The sequence below is a fragment of the Elephantulus edwardii genome, unplaced genomic scaffold (genome assembly GCF_000299155.1).
Source record: "Elephantulus edwardii isolate Elephantulus edwardi_28Jun2011 unplaced genomic scaffold, EleEdw1.0 scaffold00025, whole genome shotgun sequence".
Classification (NCBI taxonomy): domain Eukaryota; kingdom Metazoa; phylum Chordata; class Mammalia; order Macroscelidea; family Macroscelididae; genus Elephantulus; species Elephantulus edwardii.
Window position 1 is genome coordinate 18673023 of NW_006399775.1, and position 16244 is coordinate 18689266.

General features: G+C 39.0%; 1 protein-coding gene across 1 annotated transcript in view; it reads right to left on the bottom strand.

Moving 5' to 3' along the window:
• Positions 1-16244, bottom strand: part of TENM4 (teneurin transmembrane protein 4) — a 613887-nt gene that overhangs the window by 191358 nt on the left and 406285 nt on the right. The gene's annotated exons all lie outside the window — the stretch shown is intronic.

Sequence of the window (16244 nt, forward strand, 5' to 3'; positions counted from 1 at the left end):
CATGTTTATAAAGATGTTACTTATTGGTCCAGTTTTGGAGATTTTTGTTTTCTTTAAATTGAGATATAACTGATATAGTCAGTTGTCTATAGTCTTTGATTATAATCACAAGTGCTTGAACTTCTTTTTCAGCCAGCAAATTTGTATCATCTGTTTATTAAGTTATTAATAAGTTTAATAATCTTACAGTTTTATGATCCTTAGTCTTTCTTCATAAAGTTTAGTTTCTCTAAGTATTTGCTCAAACACAGACTGAATAACTATGGTGAAAGGATAAAATTCAGATGCACACATTACCTGATTTTAAATCATTCACTATCCTCTTGCTCTGGTTCAACAACTGCCTCTTGGTCTATAGACAGGTTCTGTATGTGCACAACAAGGTGCTCTGGAATTTCCATTCTTTTAAAAATTATCCATATTTGTGATGATACATACAGTGAAATGTATTTTCATAGTCAGTAAGCCACAGGCAAACATTCTTTTCTTTAAGCCAAGATCCATGTGATATTAAAAATGATATCCCTCGTTCCATGTCTGCTTTTGAATGTGGCTTGAATTTCTATAAGTTCCCTGTTGATATAATACTACAACTGTTTTTTAATTTTTTCCAGCAAAATTTTACTTGTGTGTGATATTATTGATATTGTTTAATAGTTTTTTGCATGTGACTGTATTCATTCTTTCTATATTCATTTGATAAGAATATTTCCCCCATAGGATCCTTCCACATTGCAATTTGATGCAAGGATTTTTAAAGTTCCGTTTGAGAAATGCTGTTTTCTTCTCTCTTGTTTTGCTAACTCCAGGTATGTATATATTTTATTAGAATAATTTGTCTTCTTGATTCACCCATTGAAATATTCTGCTCAATTCCTTCTGTTTATAAATTCTTTCATTTGCTTAAGCTACTTTACATTTAACAGCCCATGTAAGAACTCTTCTGATATCTATTTTGGTCTTTCCTTTCTACTACATAAATCCACCATTTATCTGTTATCTCCTCATGTTATGCTGGCTTATGTGTTGATGCTATGCTGGAATATATGCCACTGCAATTTCAAATAGCTGATTTTTTAAAAAGCTTTATTCATGCTTTTTAAAAATGCATGGTTTCCTTGATATCAACTTACAACCGCTCTGGTCATAAGTTATTAGGATTCTTTATGTCAAATCTATTCTTTTGTCTCTAAATTCAAGTGGCATGTACTCTAGATCACACTTTGGCCTGCATGGACTTGTTTTAATTTTCTTTAGCTTCAACTTGAGCTTGAATATGAACAATTGATGGTTTGTTCCACAGCTGGCTACTGACTTTGTTCTAACTGATCATATAAAGTTTCTCCATCATATTAATGTTAATTTTTAATTTTAATTTTCTACATCATAGTTAATTTTATTCCTACATATTCCATCTGGTAAGATCCACATATACATTTGCCATTTATGGTACTGGAAAAATATAGTTCTAATGAGTAGATCTCTGGTCTTGTAAAATTCTATGATGAGATTGCCAGCATCAATTCTATCAACAAGGTCATATTTGAAATATTTTCCAGCTACTGATCTTGGTTTCCAACTTTGACATTCTAATCACCATCAAATTATCAGCTCATCTTCATTGTATGTTTACTCAGTTTCAGGCTGCAGAACTGGGTAAAAATCTTTACATTTTTATCACTCAGTCATTTCCCCTAGGTCAAAACTGACTTATAATAGCTGTCTCTCCATTCGGGTTTCAAGACTGTATATTACACGGAAAGACTGTCTATCTTTCTCCAGAAGAATGTTATTGATTAGTGTATAAATTTGAATATTAGTCATATTAATTTGCAGATGTATGAACTAGTCATCCTTATGGATGGCTATTACACTATCACTGTCAGCACTGTACTTCAGCATAGACCTTGAAGTGTTCTTTTTATGATAAATGCAGTGCCATTCCTCTTCAGATTGTCATTTCTGCCACAGTAGACCAAATGTTTAAAAGTATTTAATACCACTCTACTTCAGTTCAGTCAAACCTACTATCACTCTTTATGTATTTAATCTCATACATAACAACTTCCAGTTTTCCTAGAATCAAACACTCCATGATTCTATGATTCTTAATAGATGTTTGCAGTTATTTCTTCTCATTTCAAGTTATGGCATATCAACAAATGAAGATTCAAAAGTTTTATTCCAATGCCTGACTTTAAGTTGATTTGAATTTGAGAAGACAAAGCTCTTCCTCTGTTGCATTTTGAATGTCTTCCAAATATGAAGGGCTCATTTTCTGGCAATGTGTCAGACAATGTTCTGTTCCTATTGCTAAGATTTTTACTGGAAAAAAAAATAGGTTACCAGATCCTTCTTCTCTGCCTTAGTCTGGAACTTCAGCTGAAACCTGTCCTCCGTGGGTGATCTGCTGCTATGTGAAATACCAGTGGCAGAGCTTCTAGCATCAGAGCAACACACAAGCCACATGACGAGCTAACAGAAATGGTGGGTTCACCGCATATAAGAGCCTTCAAAGAAGAGGTGAGTGCTCACATGCTTGAGGACCTGACTTTTTTCTCCCCCCTCTTAAATAGACCTGTCAGTCTTCATGCTCAGCTCCTTCTAAGGAGAAGTGCTTTATCCACAGCTTCTGTTAAGTAGCTGACACAGGTGGACAAATTAGCTTTCTTGATGAATGTAGGTCCAATCACTATATGCTCTTGACCCAAAGAGAGTGACTTCATAGGATGACCAGGTTCCTAAGGCATCACTTGGAATATAAGGCACCCAGGAAAATCTGCAACCTACCCTCTAGTTTTTGAACTTAAAGATACCAGACAAATGTGGTAGTGGTGGAAATAGAAGTTTGAATTGATATAATGGAAGGCGAGGGGCTTGTGAAGTCGTCAGACCATGTGGGAACTCAAGTTAAGAGGAAATAGTCTTCTCTGTGTGTGAGTGGAGAGAGCTATTTTATGAGTTGAGACAGGTGAATGATGTCGAAACTCAAAGTGAAGCTGAACCAACATAAGCAGGAAAGCAGTCGATGCCAAGATCAAGAAAGTGAAAGAGGTCCCAGGGGTTGCCTGAATTCCCAGAAGTCTTTTCTTTCTTTAATTAATTCATTGATTGTTTTTTTTCAATTCATTAATTGTTGCAAATTTTCTCCCCTCCCCTTCCAGCCTTCTCCCCCAGTCCATAGTTTTTCCAATGTCTATTTTAATGTCAAATCATGTGAGTCTTTTTGAAACGACTTCACTGCCTACCACACCTGCAATTTCTTGAGATTGTGCTAGTACATTTTCTGCCTCTTGCAACCAAAAGAACTCGAACACATCCATTCATCTTGGCACAATACTACCTGATATTTTTCAGACATTTGATGCTAACTGATACATACACCATTCAATGTTTTGGAAAGCATTTTTATATTAAGCTTTATCTGATCCTCACAATATCACTGTGTGCAGGGAAGCCACGAATCCATTGCTGTCAAGTTAATTTTGACTCATGGCAATCCTTTATCAAGTTTCTGAGGCTATAAGTCTTAATGGCAGGAAACTGCCCATCTTTCCTCCGGAGAGTAGCTGGTGAATCTGAACTGTGACCTTTCAGTAAGCAGTTCAAGAGATAATGCACCACACTATCCAGGAATGCAAGGTATTGTTTGACTGCTTTATAGATGCCCAAACTAAGACAATGAGAACAAGTAGCTAGAAAGTGCCAGGGCTAATATGACAGCTAGACTTCTACTATCTAACTCAGGGATTCTTTCACTTTACCATGGCTGTCTGTCAAATAAAAATAAGTATGCTTACCCCACTCCTTTTGTTTCTAGTTCCTAGTTATAGAGTCAGAATTACACATAGGCTGCGGCCAAAATCAATATATTACAGCTAGTACCTACTTTCTTTGGTTTCTGACTTAAATTTTGGCTTTACAAAATCTTTACAATGAAAATATAACAGCATCAAAATATAGCTCTTAGTTATGCACAACTGAAAAATAAGATTAATTTATTCCCTGATCATTCATTTATTCTCAGTTAAGTCTTTTCAATCTACTGTGTTTTACAGCATCACTGTTGCTATTGCTGTTAGGTGTCATTGAGTCGAATACAGACCCTATGAACATCCGACCTTAACTCTGCCCCGTCATGTGCCATTTTCATCATCTACAACATATGGAAGCCCACTGTTGCAGCCACTGTGACAATCCATCTCTTGGGGTTCTTCCTCTCCTTTACTGACTATCTTTCCAAGAATGATGTCCCTTTCTGAGTAATAGCCTCATGCCTAGCTACATGTCCAAAGTATGAAGGACAAAGCTTTACCATCTTTGATTCCAAGGAGCACTCTGGCTGCACTTTTCCCAGGACACATTGTTTATTCTTTTGGCAGTCTATGGGATATTCAGTACTTGGTGCTGATTGCCTTCGAGTTGAGCACGACTCATAGCGACCCTATGAACAAAAGGCCTGAAGCCTTTCTGTAACTATCAACATTTATCAAAGTTTGTAGAGTTTCTGGAGGCATGCTGTTTAGGAAGTGAATGCCACTCCTGCTGTACTAAGGAAACCAAAAGTGTGGTCATTATTCTCAAAGAGCAGTGAAAGACTCTGGGGTCAGGTAAATTGGGTCTGAATTCTAAGCTGGTTAGAGATAGCATCCCATCTAATAAGCATCAGTTTGTGTTGAACTATTCTGTGATAACAGACAATGCAGAACAGATACAGGCTTAGGAAAGGTGGGGTGGGAGTGTGTGGAGTGCTACCCATTATTCTTTATCATTTATCTAGGTTTTTTTCTCTATCCTTTATCTATGAAAAAAATTACTTTTTTAGTTGGAAATTTGTTGTAGAAATGTAATAAAATCACCATGTACAAAGCCCCTCATCCCCCCCAAAAAAACCCCAAAAACAGAGCCCCTCACCCATAGAAAGTGCTCAGAAAGTATAACTTCACTCCCTTTCCCATTGTTTTTCTTAGCTGATAGTTTGCATCAAGTTAATCTTGACTAATGGTGGTTCTATGTGTGATGTGACCTTTCAGAAGAACTTTCTAATTTTGGCTAGTAGTCAAGTTCTTAACAATGTGCAGCACCCTGGAAATTTTTTACTATTATAAGTTCAGTATTTTTAAACTTTAACCTGTGTTTCTTACCTGCAGGGCATATTAAAAAAAGATTTCTGGGCCCTACCCATAGTTTCCAACTTAGCAGATCTAGGTTGGAGTGCCAGACGATGCTGAAGCGTTGGTATGGGTACCACTTTGAGAACTGGTCCTGAAGAAAGGCTAAGATTTTTATATGCAGGTGGGTGAAAAAAAAAAAAAAGAGAGAGGGAGGAAAGATTTAAACTATGAAAGAAGGCAAAAGAACTTGTGGACCACATCCAAGAGGAGGGCCTGGTTCTCAAGAAGGTAGTATTTAAATAGCTCTTAAATAATAGGCCACCTTTTGAAATGCAAAGCAGCTCTGGGCAAAATGGGGGTTGTGTAAGAGCTAGATCCTGAATAATCATCTTTGCTGCTCCCATTCAGTGACCTTCTGATCATCATGCCAGCTTCATGTCAAGTTTGTCTTTTGAGCAAATTATTTAAGAAATCAGAGGTTTTTATTTTATTTTTTAAAGAAGCTCAACTCAGCTGCTGGCTAGAGAGCCCTGTCTAATGAGAATCACTTTGTATTGAATTATTCTGTGATGGCAGATAATGCAGAACAGAAGCAGGCTCAGGAGAGGTGGGGTGGGAGTATGTGTATGCGGTGCTGTGACTTATTCTTCATTTCTCTAGGCTTGTTCGTAAGCCCCGTACTGCTATACAAACCACACAGAACCTCAAGATTTCCTTCCCTTTTAAAGTCAGCACAGTTAAATCTGAAAATGCACAGGACTACTTGAAGATAACAGATGCCTGCAGGTTAAACACCTATTTAGGTTTGGACTTCAAACAGAAATATATATCCAAGGCTCTATTACCTCTGGACTGGAACATTGCACCATTTATTTGCCTGGTTTAATAGTAAAGCTTTTATTTAACCCTTTAATATCAAAACAAGTGTGGTACATTAGTTCAAAGGAAAAGAAAAAGAAAGATATGATTTTAGATAATGAATATCAAACTGTATGTTCAATATGCAGCAAAAGTACACAAGGAACCAGGAAAAACTGTCCAAATCCTTTCTAGGTTTTGTGATTCAGTAACTGTAGTAATCCCTATAGATACTTGCCTCCAAAGCAATTGAGAATAAATAAGAAGCTTTTAATTTTAATGCATTTTTGTTCCTTCAATGGGTAATTTTACAAAACGGTTTACTTACTTCATTGGGTACTTTTAACTTGAAAAATAGGTAGCTTATCACAGGAAGTCTAGGCTAACATGCTAGTGAACACTGTGGCCCTAATACTGGCTGACTGTTAAACATTTGACATTATCTTACCAAAGATGGCTTAGAAAACATGTGACCACCTTGGGGATCATTTGATTTGTCTAAGTTAATCTTTTTTACACTCCAAATTAGAATCAAAGAGTTTTCAGATTAAACAAAATTATTTTACTTGGTATTTTGAAGTTACCAAAAGAAACAAACAGAACAAGATTTCCTTTAAAAAAAAATTCCTTTTTTACAAGATGCGATCTCTAAAATAACTAAGGTGCTATTGTACCAAAGTTTCAAGGAAACTTTTAAAACTTTGGAAATAGCTACTCTTCCATCCAAAGGCACCAATTTCTCTCACTCTTTTCTTATTCCTCTAATATTTTTCTTTACTCGTCTACTTCTCTTCTACCCTGATAACAGACAGTGAACATGAACCTTCATATGACTTATATTAGGGAACCCAATGAACCCCTATTTGTGACCTTTTCCCTTGGTCTAAAGTAGAACTTCACACGATTGTAAAAGAATGTTCCAATTATCACAAAAGTCCACAGAAAATTCAACAGAGAATTTAAAATATTAACTTGAGACTTATGAGCCTGGATTGCCAGATTTTTATCAATTGATGAATATCTTATAATAATGGGATCAATACTGCTAGGGCAGAGCAGGAAAGCTGACAGATTACTTTTATTTCTTTTCTTTTTAGCTGCTATAACAAACATTTTCTCTCAAAAAACTGGGTCTAAGTCCAACATTACAAACCAGAAAAATATGAATCTAAGTACAAACTGTTTGGCTAGCATTTTTTTCTTTCTGTACATTCAGAATTAAGCCCCATGGGAGAAAGGGTAAGCATAGCTTTCAATTCTATTATTTTAGAATGTTTTACACGTGGGATTGCCTGAACAAATGCCAAAGATTAGATTGGTAAACTTCAGCCCTTCCTGAATTTACTAATGTAGCTCATAAACTAGTTCAAATTCAGGAGCAAAGGACACAGGCCAAACAAAACAATTTTACTGCAATGGCAACAGCTGCAACACACCGATGAGAAAGGCTTTTAAGCTAGAACCTTGTAGAATTGCAACTCACACCTCTCAAATTTGCACCGATCACAAAACACCTCAGTGCTGGGAAAAAAAGGATTGTTTAAAAAAACAAAAACAAAGACAAAAAACCAACCAAAACCAAATGGAGGTTCCTCATGAGAGAAGCCTTAATTAATATCTGAATGGACACCCAGGGAGCACACAGAGGTTTTGCTTATGGTGGTTTTAAATTGTCAAGGAGAAACTACTTTTTCATTAATGGGAAATACTGTAAATTTCTAACCAACACAATTAACTGTGCCAATCTTAGTCCTCTCTGCAATTTTCTCTCTCTTGCTGGTTGCTGTCCTGCTGGGACCAGCTAATAAAAGACCCTCCATTGGAATTTGGTTAGCAGTGCAACTCCCTATGGACTATACTGGCAGAACTCCCTACTATGCAGCTGTTGTTTTGTACTGTTGAGCTAGAACCGACCCATAGCTGAACCTCCGAGGGTTTTCATAGGCTGTTTAATTGCATAGGAGGAGACTGCCCTTCCTCCTCCCATGGAGCAGGAGGTGGATTCAAACAGCGTGCTTTTGGGATTGCAGGGCAGTTTCTTATCATTAGGCTACTACAGCTCCTATACTATGCAACTAGGATCAACTTAATAGTATCTAAAAAAGTCTTAAAAGGAATTCACCTCAACAGTTTCTTTTAGTTCAATCTGTGGATTGATCTTATTGGAGCGCTCATCCTCATGGCCATTCCCTAGCAGGTTTGCAGGTACCACCTTCACTGAAGTACCAGGAAAGGAGCCACTTTCTAAAGTCACTTCACCCAACAAGTCAAATTGGTGTATCTTTTACTATAGCAAGCTCACATAAGAAACATTCATGAATATTTATAAACTTAAGATACTTTCAGAGTTGTCAATGATTTTGGCATTCTTTTGCAAACAGAGAAGGTTGTTCCCTCATCTGGGACCACTCTGAAAAACAAAACTTTAATGTCTTTTCTCTGAGATGCTTTATTGCTCCCTTCTGAGAGTGCAAGAATTAAAGTCTAAGTACATTAACCCAAAGGAGCCCCTTGGTCTAAAGTCTGAGGAGCCAGTCTTGCTGACACAGCAGTCAAGCATGCATGGCCCCCAAATTTTGCCTTAATGGAATCAAACGCCTTTAACCTTTTTTTAAACAGACAAGTGTCATTCTTATGAGGCTCTGCAGTTTCTTGTCTTTCACCAATAAATGGTTGCACAAAATGAAACTACAGAATGAAAAAGACCTAGGAAAGAGGGTATCAATTGAGGAGTTTGATTTTATAACTTTTATTTCATTCCACAAAATTATGATTGCATCAAACAATACAGTGTTATATTAAAATATTTATATTTTCCTAATTAGAATTATTAGAAAAAGTTTGCTTTAGGACAGAAAAGACCAAGATTCTGCGAAGTTATTGTGGAGGAATAAATTCTTTAACACCAAAAAGCAATTCCCAAGATAAAATAATAATCTGAAAAAAGTAGGTTATTATCAACATCTATAAACTAAATATTTTAAAAGGCAAATTAGATTAAGCCACTAAGTCAGCTGGACTCTTGGCCTTAACTTTATAATAATTAAAGGAGCTTTCATAGCCTAGGGGATAAGTGGTTGTGCTGCTTGCTCAAAGGCAAGAAGTCTGAATTCATCAGTTGTTCCTCAGGAGAAAGATGGCTATTCTCTTCCTGTGAGATTTACGTTATTGTTGGCTGCCTTCAAGTCAAGCACAACTCATAGGAACCCTATGAACAAAAGGCCTGAAGCCCCTCTACAACGATCAACATTAATCAAAGTTCATAGTTTCCAGAGGCATGTTGTTTAGGAAGTGGATGCCATTCCTGCTTATCTGAAAATTTGCTGAAGGGTCAAGTTAACAAATTGGTTCCAACTTGATGGCAATGAGTGAGTGATTATCACTATCCAATAACACCTTATGGGTCAGACAAAATGGAAGAGAATTATTATCTAAATATTTGCACTTTTTCATAATCCAAAATTTAGGTGAGCCCTTATAGTTAAGATCTTGATCTACTAGAGAAATAGAAATAATGAACATCTTAGAGACACATATTGGAGTAACTTGAATTCACATATCAAGTACTTTCCCAAAGTACCCAATGGAATCATGACCAAGAAAAGAGAATTTAGGGAACCATATAGTAAGTTAGAAAATCAAACTCATCAAGCAAAAGCATCTTTCCTCATTTTTACTCTTAGGAGGACTGCTAAGGGAGATTACACTAATTTGCTTGTTGTTAGTGGGTGCTGCTGAGTTGAGTAGGACTCACAAGGACCCTGTGAACTGCCGACCTGAACCCTGCTATTTTCATCATCTCTGACACACTAAAGCCCATTGCTGGAGTCACTGTGTCAATTCATCTCATTGGGGGGTGGGGTGGGGAGGTTTTCCCCTCTTTAGCTGGCCCTCCATCTTTCTAAGCATATCATCCCTTTCCAAGAAGTAGCCTCATCCAGCTACAGGTCCAGAGTATGAAGGTCGAAGCTTTGCCATCTTTGCCTATAAAGAGCATTTGCTTAGGACCAGTTGAAAAATGTCTGATCTAATCGCAGAGCATCCCGAGAGGTGCCACCAAATGATTTTACCCAAGAGAAGAAGAAGAAGGAGAAAAAAAAAAGTGCTATCAAAATCCTGCTATCAAATTATCACTAGGGCCTAATAAAAAAATTGGTTTTGTCCAAACATTGGCATATTCCTATGACGTAAACTTGACACAAAGGCTTATACTTAGATTTCACTTAGATGAGATGAAGTTATTGGTATATTAAAGAAATACTGGTGGAGAAGTTTCTTTGAAGCAGCAGAATATGTAACTTTTCACTGTTCCATTGCTGAGACTGCTGTGTGCATCCCTGAGTGGGAACTGACTCTTAGCTGATCCTCCAGCTGGCTGCTGCTTTACTGTAATGCAGGGAAACCTCTTAAACACTCACCTGAAAAATGTTAAGTACCTCTGGGCCCTAAGCTAGAAAGACAAAGAAATTTGCCATTCTAAATTGGAAAATATCTCGAGCTTTGTGTACACGTGTCTCAATTAAAAAAGAAAATATCTTTTCTTTCAGACTTGTCACTATAGAAGGACTGAAACTGGAATTCCAACAGCAGACAACTAGAAGAAAAGGATGACAGAAATAGTCAGCTAACTAAAAAATACCCGAAAAAGACTTCATGCAAGTTTACCCTGTTGAAGTTCTTGAACCTTATTTTCCCCTCACTGGATTTCCTATATTTGTCTAATTCTTATTAGATAAGGCCAGAGCCCTGTCTTTTGTTATCTTCTTACTTGAGATTCACTCATCCTTCATGTCCTATTTAAACACTACCCCATTCGCAGCCTCTCATGGTCAGGGAGTTGATTATCACTCACTGCAACCCTCCATTGGGCTTCTGAGGCTGCAAAGCTTAATGGGAAGAAGCTGTTCATCTTTCTCCCTTGGAATTTCTGGTAGATTTGAACTGTTTGAGATGCACGGCCTTTTCATCAGCACAACACACTAAGTAGAGTGCGACCAAAGCTAAAATCTTCCTACTTAGATGATCTCACCTGCTCTCTCTCTTTCTAAGCCAGTTTCTACCTTGCAGCCTAATTATTTATGAGTATGCTCTTTCTCCCCCATAGTTTTCAACCCCAAGAGTGAGGGCTCCACTTCAAACCCTTCCTCTTAGCCTGTGCTGCCCTCGTGACTGGCGCTGTGTGCTGCAGAGCTGCTGCTCAGTCATCACGTCCCAAATACCAATCAACAGAGGACAGTCTGATGGATTTTGTCATCTTTGGTTGCTCAGATTCAAACCTCCAAGGTTGAGCTGTTTCTGTGGAGCCTGGGCTGTTGCTTTAAGATTTCATTTTTATCATTTTTAATCTCCAGATTTGTGGCTTCACTGTGATCGTTCTACCTTTGGGCCTGTTACCTTCAGCTAGATGTTGTACTGGGCTCTCTTGTCCCCAAATAGCACTAAATACATGTTTGGGGAGTGTGTGCTAACACAGTTTTGCAGGGCCCTGACTCTTTTCTCTGGCAAGAGCTGTCAAGATGACCTCTGTGAATTATGTACTTGAATTACCTCTATCAGGACATAACACAAGAAATTGATTAGAAAGATGGATAAGTCTTGAACTCTGGTGGATTTTTCTGTACAAGGACTGTAATGTGTGTTTTCCAGTTGCACAGTGATTTGAACAGTATTTCTTCCTTATTTATCTGCTGGATAACACTCAGCATAATAACTTGGGTCTATTTTTGGGCCAGAGGCCAAGCTGGACTTTCACTTGACACCAAATCCTATTAAAGATCATAGTAATGCAATTATATGTTCAAGTTAAATATTTTATAGTTGCTTTAGCCACCCAGACAGATCACTCCATTAGCCTCTGGGCAGAAACCACTGAGTACAATAGATATGGCCACTATCTTGCAAGAAGCTAAGAAATTGTTGCTGTTGTGAAAAGTTTATGGGTTTTTCCTTCTGGCCACTCTGACTCTCTGGTATCAGTAGGACTTTACGCCTCTTTTGCATTCAGTTAGAGTACAAATATCAATCTCCGTCTGGGCCTGACTGGAAGCAAAGTCTCTCCAGTTCTCTAGTCACTGAGAGCCTGTCTTGTTCACGTTCCAAAGCTATTTTATCTTTACTCAGTGAGTGGTTTGGAAGTGGTAATGTAGGTCCTACTCTCAATCAGCTGCATGTGTAGGTGATCGGAGACAGACCTCTGGAAGCTCTGTGACAGACCAGCTTTCCTCCTGATCCCTGGCCCTTCTACTTGTCAACTGAGTTGGAGTGTGACTGAAGGCCCAGATGTGTCTCCTCTTGCTTAGTATTTGACCTCTTGGTTCCTCAGGGCTGGGCAGCATATGACACCTCTCTCTCTCTCTCTCCATTATCTCCTTCTCTCCTCTCTCTATCTCTCTCATTGCCATTACATTGGACCTAACTGATAGATGATCCTCCATTCATTTTCCCAGGCTATCAATCACATCAATCACAGGGCCGAACTCGCTCAGCATATCTTAAGCTCAAGGAACTGAAGAACAGATTCAAACCTAGAGTTGCTGTAATCAAGGATGCTTTGGGCAGAATATTAAATGATCCAGGAAGTATTAAAAGAAGATGGAAGGAATATACTGAGTCATTATATAGAAAGGAATTGGCAGATACAGATGAATTTAAAGAAATAACATATGAGCAAGAGCCTATGGTGATGAAGGAAGAAGTTCAAGCTGCTTTGAAGGAAATAGCAAAAAATAAGGCCCCAGGAATAGATGGTATACTAATTGAAGTATTTCAGATAACAGATGTTGCCCTGGACGTGCTCACCAAGTTGTGCCAAGAAATCTGGAGAACAACCACTTGGCCAACTGACTGGAAGAGATCTATATTTGTTCCCATTCCAAAGAAAGGTGACCCAACTGAGTGTGGAAACTACAGAACAGTGTCATTGATTTCACATGCAAGCAAGATTCTGCTGAAGATCATCCAAAAACGATTAGAACAGCACATCAGCAGAGAACTGCCAGAAGTCCAGGCTGGGTTTAGAAGGGGTCGTGGTACTAGGGATATCGTTGCTGATGTTAGATGGATCTTGGCTAAAAGCAGGGAATACCAGAAGAATGTCTATCTGTGTTTCATTGATTATGCAAAGGCATTTGACTGTGTGGATCATAACAAACTGTGGCTGACTCTGAGAAGAATGGGAATCCCAGAACATTTAATTGTGCTAATATGAAACCTATACTTGGACCAAGAGGCAGTAGTCAGAACAGAGCAGGGTAACACTGCATGGTTCAAAATAGGGAAGGGTGTACGCCAGGGATGCATCCTGTCTCCATACCTTTTCAACATGTATGCAGAGCAGATTATCCGAGAGGCTGGGCTCTATGAGGAGAATTGTGGCATCAGGATTGGTGGAAGATCTATCAACAATCTCCGTTATGCAGATGACACAACCTTGTTTGCTGAAACTGAGGAGGACCTCATGCACTTGCTGCGAAGGGTCAAGGACTGCAGCCTTCAGTATGGACTGAGGCTCAACGTCAAGAAGACAAAGATTCTCGCCACTGGACCAATTGGCAGCGTCAGGATGGATGATGAAGAGATTGAGAGTGTTCACAGCTTCACTTTGCTCGGCTCCACAGTTAACACTCTTGGTACCAGCAGTCAGGAAATCAAAAAGCGTATCGCAATGGGAAAGTCTGCCGTTAGGGACCTCTCAAACATACTCAGGAGCAACAGCGTCTCTCTGGAGACTAAGGTGCGCCTGATACAGGTCATGGTATTTGCAATCGCTTGTTATGCATCAGAGAGTTGGACAATGACTAGGGAGGACAGAAGGAGAGTGGATGCTTTTGAGCTGTGTTGCTGGAGAAGGGTACTGAATGTACCCTGGACTGCCAGGAAAACAAACAGATCCATCTTGGAGAGGATTAAACCAAGCTGCTCCTTGGAGGCAAGGATTCTGGGGCTTCGTCTGACATACTTTGGACATGTTGCCAGGAGAGACGGGTCCTTGGAGAGGGACATCATGCTTGGGAGGGTTGAGGGACAGCGCAGGAGGGGAAGACCCTCTATGAGATGGATTGATTCGGTGACTGGGGTAATCGGGATGGCTGTGTCGGAGGCAGTACGGTTGGCGCAGGATAGGGCAGGGTGTAGAGCTGTTGTGCATAGGGTCGCTATGAGTCGGAAACGACTCGATGGCACATAACAACAACAACAACATCAATCACATCAGAGGAGATTGTTCCTCTTTCTCCCATGGGATTACTTGTGGATTCAAACCACCAGAGAGACCTGACCTTTGGGGTCAGCAATGCAAACCCTGCCAGACTGCCACTAAAGCACGGTTACATGACTTTAATTAGCTGTAACTCCTTGAACCATAACTAAGTATGAGTTATAGAATCAGAAGACTTGGGTTGTATTTCCAGATGTAACACTCACAAACTGCACATCAAAGGATCGGGCACATCATTTAGCATTTCTGCACCTTGGTTTCCTTACACATTTACACCACAGAGGAAGTGAGACGTTAAATGAGACAATACAGGTAAAGCATTTAATAAGACCTACAATAAATACCCCTCACCGATGGCAGGTGAATTAAAACCAAATCAAAACACATGCTCAATAAATAAAACTGTTTTGGATGAAATAAATTAAAAGCCTATATACTAGAACAGAAATAATGTATAGAAATAATTCTAGGAGTTTTAATCCTACCTTATCACCTCTTGTGTGATTTGCAGTAAGTTATTTCATCTTCTTACACTTCAGTTTGTCGTTTTGTAAACTGAGAATGATTATACATATCTTAGAGAGTTATACCTCACCCAGATTGGTGTTATGATATCAGAGAATTGAATGGTTATGGACAGGTGGTAATAGACCGTATGTGTAAGCCAGTTTTCCCTGGATATTTCCTGGCTGACCTCAGGTAACTCTTCTGCCTTCACTAAGAGATCCCAGAATTTTATGCATTGAGTTATGACTGCTTTATGACAACAGGACAGCCTCAGGGAAAGGCAATTAATGCCCCAACACAGTCTCTGTGATTACACTATTGCAAGTACTGGTTTGCGCTATTAGGCTGCAATGAATCCATTTCAAATGTTTATTTCATCAGTACGACACAATAAAAAACATGAATGTGTCCACATGGAGATACCGTGGCCACTCAATTATCTCTTTCTTCTAGCTTATATCTCTATGACATGGACAAACATTTCATAAACATCAGATCTTTTTTGAGAATTTACTTTAAGAGTCCAGTCCAGTCTGATAACTCGCTTGGGACCATTGCCCCCATGAGCATCTTTGATACTGTTCTGTTGTTGTTATGTACTGTTGAGTTGCTTGTGACTCATAGCAATCCTATGTACAATAGCTCCAAACCCTGCTCTATCCTGTGCCAATCTTATTGTCTCTGACACTCCTAACCGCATTACCCTCATCACTGAATCAGTCCACCTCATAGAGGGTCTTCTTCTCTTGTGCTGTCCTTCCACCCTCTCCAGCATGACATCTCTCTCCAAGGACTGGTCCCTCCTTGCAACATGTCCAAAGTATGTCAGAAGAAGCTTCAGAATCCTTGCCTCCAAGGAGTAGCCTGGTTTCACCTTCTCTAGGATGAATCTGATTGTTCTCTTAGCAGTAGATAGTATATTCAATACTCTTCTCCAGCACCACAGCTCAAAGGCATCAATTTTCCCTTTATCATCCCTAGTCATTGTCCAGCTTTTTGATGCATAGCAGGTAACTGCAAAGACCAGGGCCTGGATCAGGTGCACCTTAGATTTCAGACTAACTCATTGCTTTTCAGTACTTTGGAAAGGTCTTTGACAGCAGACTTTCCCAATGCAATTCATCTTTTGATTTCCTGGGTGCTGGTACCAAAAGTGCTGATTGTGGAACCAAACAAACTGAAGCTGTTAACACAATCTTAATCTCTTAACCATCTATCATAATGCTGCCAATCGGCCCAATGATGAGAATCTTTGTTTTCTTGATGTTGAACTTCAATCCATATTGAAGGCTGTGGTGGTTGACCTTCTGCAGTAAATGCTTTAGGTCCTCCTCAGTTTCAGAAATCAGAATTGTGTCATCTGCATAACGTAGATTGTTGATGAGTCTACTTTCAATCCGGATGTCACATTTCTCCTCATAGAGCCCAGCCTCTTGGATAATCTTTTCTGCATATAAATTGAAAAGGTCTGGAGATAGGACACATCCCTGGTGTACACACCCCTCCAAATTTTGAACCATGCAGTGTTTCCTTGCTCTGTTCTGACAACT